We start from the raw sequence: 5,999 nt of genomic DNA, 5'->3' as shown, positions 1-5,999 counted from the left end.
TTATTGTCTAATGCCATTCATTCACCCATGTTAATATGTGTGCTCTTTAGAGGCAAAGATGGTTAATTTCATTTCTCATTTTTTGGGACTGTTGTCATAAGGGTCTCTTCCTTGAAAAGAGTTATCTTGTTTGGAAAAGTGGAAGGTCGACAAAAGAGAGGAAGACCTTCAATGAGATGAACTGAAACAAGAATGACAAGCAATATGCTCATGTATGATAGAGGTGATAGGGTGGCTCAGGATATGACAAGATTCACACCTGTTGCTTATAGGTGGCTATGAGTCATACTCGACTCAATGGCACATAACAACAAACAACATTATTTAATAATTTTTACAGCCTGTCCCTCCCTTTCCATCCCTGTTAACCACCTAACATTGACTCTTTCTGTAATAATACTTCTTTTATTTTTTATAATAGTAACCCTATATAATACTTGGAGACTAAGATGCGTCTGATACAGGCCATGGTCTTTGCTATCACTTGTTATGTATCAGAGCGTTGAACAATGACTAAGGAGGATAGAAGGAGAATTGATGCCTTTGAGCTGTGGTGCTGGAGAAGAGTATTGAGGTTACCATGTACTGCTAGGAAAACAAACAGATTCATCCTGGAAAGGGTTAAACCAGGCGGCTCCTTGGAGGCAAGGATTCTGAGGCTCCGTCTAACATACTTTGGACATGTTGTAAGGAGGGATCAGTCCTTGGAGAGGGACATCATGCTTGGGAGGGTGGAGGGACAGCGCAGGAGGGGAAGGTCCTCTATGAGGTGGATTGATTCAGTGACTGGGGTAATCGGGATGGTCGTGTCGGAGACAGTGCCATTGGTACAGAACAGAGCAGAGTTAGGGCTGTTGTACACGGGGTCACTATGAGTCACAAGCAACTCGATGGCCCATAACAACAACAACAACATATAATACTTGTCCTTTTGTGACTGACTTCTTAGAGTCAACACAATGTCTTCTAGACATGTTACGCAGTATTTGTTAAAATCTTTTTCTAGGGTTATATGGTATTCCTTTGAAAAATGTGTCACTATTTCTTCATCTATTCATCCATTCACAGATAGTTGGGGTTTGGTTTTTTGTTATTTTTTCCGATCTTTTTATCATTGTAAATAATTCTTCAATAAGCATGGGTGTGCATATATCTCTTCATGTCACAGCTCTTATTTGCTTAAAATTTAATAGTGGGATTTTTGGATCAAATGATATTTCTATTTCCAACATTTTAAGGAAGTACAAATCTGCTTTCCATAGTGGTTGCACCATTTTATGTCTCCACTAATATTATATGTTGTTGTTGTTGTTGTTGTTGTTATGTGCCATTGAATCACTTGCAATTCATAATAACCCTATGTACAACAGCTCTGAACTCTGCTCTATCTTGAAGCAATTTTATTGTTTCTGACACACTTACTCCTCCATTACCCCAGTTACTGAGTCAATCCATCTCATCCAAGGTCTTCCTCTCTTATGCTGTCCTTTCACCTTTCTAGATATGATGTCCTTCGTCAAACACTGGTCTCTTCTGGCAACATGCCCAAAGTATGTCAGACAAAGCTGACAAAATATTTACCTCCAAGAGCAGCCTGGTGTCACCCTCTCCAGGGAAGACCTGTTTGTTCTCTTAGTTCTCCATGGTATAGTCAATATTCTTTTCCAGTACCACAATTCAAAGCCTTCAATTCTTCTTCTATTATCCTTAATCATTGTCCATATGTTATCTATCTTGGTCATATGTCTGATGCATATCAAGTAATTGAAAAGATCATGGCCTGGATTAGGCACACCTTAGTCTCTAGACTGACATCATTGCTCTTCAGTAATCTGGAGAGATACCTGACAGCAGATTTTTTTTTCAATGAAATTTGTTTTTTACTTTATACCTACTGGTACCAAGAGTTGTGACTGTGAAGCAAATCAAGCTGAAACTACTAACAGTTTCAAACTCTTCACTGTCTCTCATGATTGGCCCAGTGGTAAGAATCTTTGTTTCTTGATATTTGTTTTCAATCCACATTGAATGCTGCAGGCCTTGACCTTCTGCAACAAATGCCTCAGGTCCTCCTCAGTTTCAGCAAGCAAGGTTGTGTCATCTGTATAATGCAAGTTATTGATGAGTCTTTATCTAATCTTGATGCCACATTCCTCTTCATAAAGTACAGCATCCCAGATGATCTGTTCTGCATATAGATTCAAAAGAAATGGAGATAGAAAGCATCCATGGGGTACACCTTTCCTGATTTTTTTTTCTTTTTTTTTTTTTCTTTTTATCCTTTCCTGATTTTGAACCATGCAGTATTTCCTTGCTCTGTTCTGATGACTTAAAGCACAATTGTTAAGGGATTCCTATTCTTCCCAAAGTTAGCTACTGTGCAGCATTGTGTAAGAGTTCTAATTTTCCCACACCATGCCAGAATTTATTGTTTGTAGTCTTTTGATTTTTGCTATTTTTCCTGTTGTTGTTGTTGTTATGTGCCGTCGAGTTGCTTGTGACTCATAGCGACCCTATGTACAACAGCCCTAAACTCCGCTCTGTCCTGTGCCAATCGCACTGTCTCTGACACTCCCATAACAATTATCCCAGTCACTGAATCAATCCACCTCATAGAGGGCCTTTCTCTCCTGCGCTGTCCCTCCACCCTCCCAAGCATGATGTCTCTCTCTAAGGACCGGTCTCTCCTCACAACATGTCCAAAGTCTGTTAGACGGAGCCTCAGAATCCTTGCCTCCAAGGAGCCACCTGGTTTAACCCTTTCCAGGAAAAATCTGTTTGTTTTCCTAGCAGTCCATGGTATTCTCAGTACTCTTCTCTAGCACCACAGCTCAAAGGCATCAATTCTACTTCTATCCTACCTGGTCATTGTCCAACTCTCTGATGAATAACAAGTGATTGCGAAGACCATGGCCTGTATCAGACACACCATAGTCTCCAGAGAGACACCATTGCTCTTCAGTACTTTGGAGAGGTCCCTAGCAGCAGACTTTCCCATGGCAATGCGCCTTTTAATTTCCTGGCTGCTGGTGCCAAGACTGTTGACTATGGAGCCAAGCTATTTTTCCTAGAATAAGAAAATAGCCAATAAAATTGAGCATTTCTTCACATGTTTGTTGGCCACCCAAATACCTTCTTCATGAATTTTCTTCAAACCACCTGTCCATTTTGTAATACAGTGGTTTGCCATTTCTTTTTTTTTGAGATGATGGCGTTTTCTATACATTTTATAGAAAATAGCCTTCTTTTACACATTTTGGAAAAGCCTTATGCATATGTTGTTGTTATGTTGTTAAGCGCCATCGAGTCACCTGCAACTCATAATGACCCTATGTACAACAGCCCTAAACTCTCCCCTATTCTGTGCCAATCTCATTGTCTCTGACACACATACCCCCATTACCCCAGTCACGGAATCAATCCATCTTATCGAGGGTCTTCCTCTCTTGCGCTGTCCCTCCACTCTCTCCAGCATGACGTCTCTCTCCAAGGACTGGTCCCTCCTTGCAACATGTCCAAAATATGTCAGACAAAGCTTCAGAATCCTTGCCTACAAGGACCAACCCAGCTTTACCCTCTCCAGGACAAATCTGTTTGGTTTCCTAGCAGTCCCTGGATATTTAATACTCTTCTCCAACACCACAGCTCAAAGGCATCAATTCTTCTGTAATCCCTAGTGATAGTCCAGCTCTCTGATGCATAGCAAGTGATTACAAAGACCATGGCATGTATAAGGCACACCTTAGTCTCCAGACTGACATCTTTGCACTTCAGCACTTTAGAGAGGTCTCTAACCACAGACTTTTCCATTGCAACATGTCTTTTGATTTCCTGGCTGCTGTGCCAAGAGTGTTGACTGTGGATCAAAGCAACCAAATCTGTGAACAATCTCAATCTCTTCACCATCCATCGTGATGCTGCCAACCGAACCAGTGGTGAGAATCTTTGTTTTTTTAATATTGAGTCTCATTCCATACTGAAGACTGCAGTCCCTGGCTTTCCACAGCAAGTGCTTTAGGTCCTCCTCAGATTCAGGAAGCAGGGTTGTGTCATCTGCATAATGCGGATTGTTGATGATTCTACCTCCAATCCTGATGCCACATTTCTCCTCATAGAGATTTCAAAGGCTGTGTGACAAGTAAAGTATTATAATGAAATGTGTAGAGAGCTGGAGTCAGAAAATCAAAGAGGCTGAATTCGCTCAGCATTTCTTAAGCTCAAGGACTGAAGAGGAAATTCAAGCCTCGAGTTGTAATACTTAAGGATGCTTTGGGCAGAATATTGAGTGATCCTGCAAGTATTAAAGGAAGACGGAAAGAGTATACAGAGTCATTATACCAAAAGGAATTGGCAGACACAGAAGAATTTAATGAAACAACATATGAGCAAGAGCCCATGTTGATAAAGGAAGAAGTTAAGACTGTTTTGAAAGAATTGGCTAAGAATAAGGCCCCAGGAATTGATGGTATACCAATTGTCATATTTCAACTAACAGATGCTGCCCTAGATGTGCTCACCAAGTTGTGCCAAGAAATCTGGAGAACAACCACTTGGCCAACTGACTGGAAGAAATCTATATTTGTTCCCATTCCAAAGAAAAGTGATCCCACAGCATGTGGAAATTATTGAACAATATCATTAATATCCCATGCAAGCAAGATTTGCTGAAGATTATCTAAAAAAGACTGGAACAGCACATCAACAGAGAACTACCTGAAGTGCAGGCTGGGTTTAGACGGGACCCTGATACTAGGGATATTGTAGCTAATGTTAGATGGATTTTGCCTGGAAGCAAGGAGTACCAGAAGAATGTCTATCTTTATTTCATTGATTAAGCAAAGGCATTTGACTTTTTGTATCATAACAAACTGTGGTTAACTCTGAGAAGAATGAGAATCCCAGAACACTTAATCATGCTAAAGCGAAATCTATACTTGGACCAGGACACAGTCGTCAGAACAGAGCAAGGAAACACTGCATGGTTCAAAATTGGGAAAGGTGTACGCCAGGGCTGTATCCTGTCTCCATACCTTTCAATTATTCACATAAAGTTTTAAATTTCAGAAGGTACCAGTTATCTCATTTATTCTTTGCTGACTGTGCATTTTGTTTTTATTTTATTTCTATTTGATAGTGTATTTATGGATCCATGCTCCAAAGTTTGCCCTATTTTTCTACTAATGATCTTCATAATTTTAGATTTTACATCTAGGTTCTTGATGCATATTGAGTTAATTTTTTTATTTGACATGAGGTATGATTCTTGTTCACTTTTCTGCAAATAGATACCCAGTTTTGCCAACACCACTTATTAAAAAGGCAATCTTTTTCCCATTTAATCTTTTTGTCAAACATCACTTGTCCATAAATAGATACACTCACATTTACTTCTAGGTTCTTAATTTTATTCCACTGGTCAACACACTTGTCACTTGTAATCGTACCACTACCATATATTTTAATCATCAAGACTGTTCAGTAGGTTTTAAGGTGATGAAAAGTAAGGTCTCTTATATTGTTCTGCCCGCCTCCCCCCCCACCACCATGTGCCCCTTCAGTAGTGTTTTGCTTATCCAGGATCTCGTTTCTTTCCACCAAAATTTGGTAATTCATTTTTTGCATCACTTTAAAGAATGATGATGAAGTGTAAATGAGGATTGCATTATATCTGTAGATAGATTACTTCTGGTAGTATTGACACTTTCACAGTATTGCGAAACAAAAAAAAAAAAACCCCTACCCATTTCAATAAACTTAGAAGAGACTCATAGCTGACCTTCCAGTAGGTTTTCAGAGGCTGGAAATCACAACAGAAGAGATTACTATCTTCTGTGGAATCAAACCAGTGGCCTTTGTGTTGGCAGCACAGTCATTTACTAGGCCACCATAACTCCCTTCACAATATTAAGTCCCTTCCCTTCCCTGCCCTGCCCTTCTTTCCCCCTTCTATTCTTTTCCTTCCTTCCTTCCTTCCTTCCTTCCTTCCTTCCTTCCTTCCT

The sequence above is a fragment of the Elephantulus edwardii genome, unplaced genomic scaffold, assembly GCF_000299155.1.
Source record: "Elephantulus edwardii isolate Elephantulus edwardi_28Jun2011 unplaced genomic scaffold, EleEdw1.0 scaffold00184, whole genome shotgun sequence".
Taxonomy (NCBI): domain Eukaryota; kingdom Metazoa; phylum Chordata; class Mammalia; order Macroscelidea; family Macroscelididae; genus Elephantulus; species Elephantulus edwardii.
Note: the sequence above shows the minus strand (reverse complement) of the source record.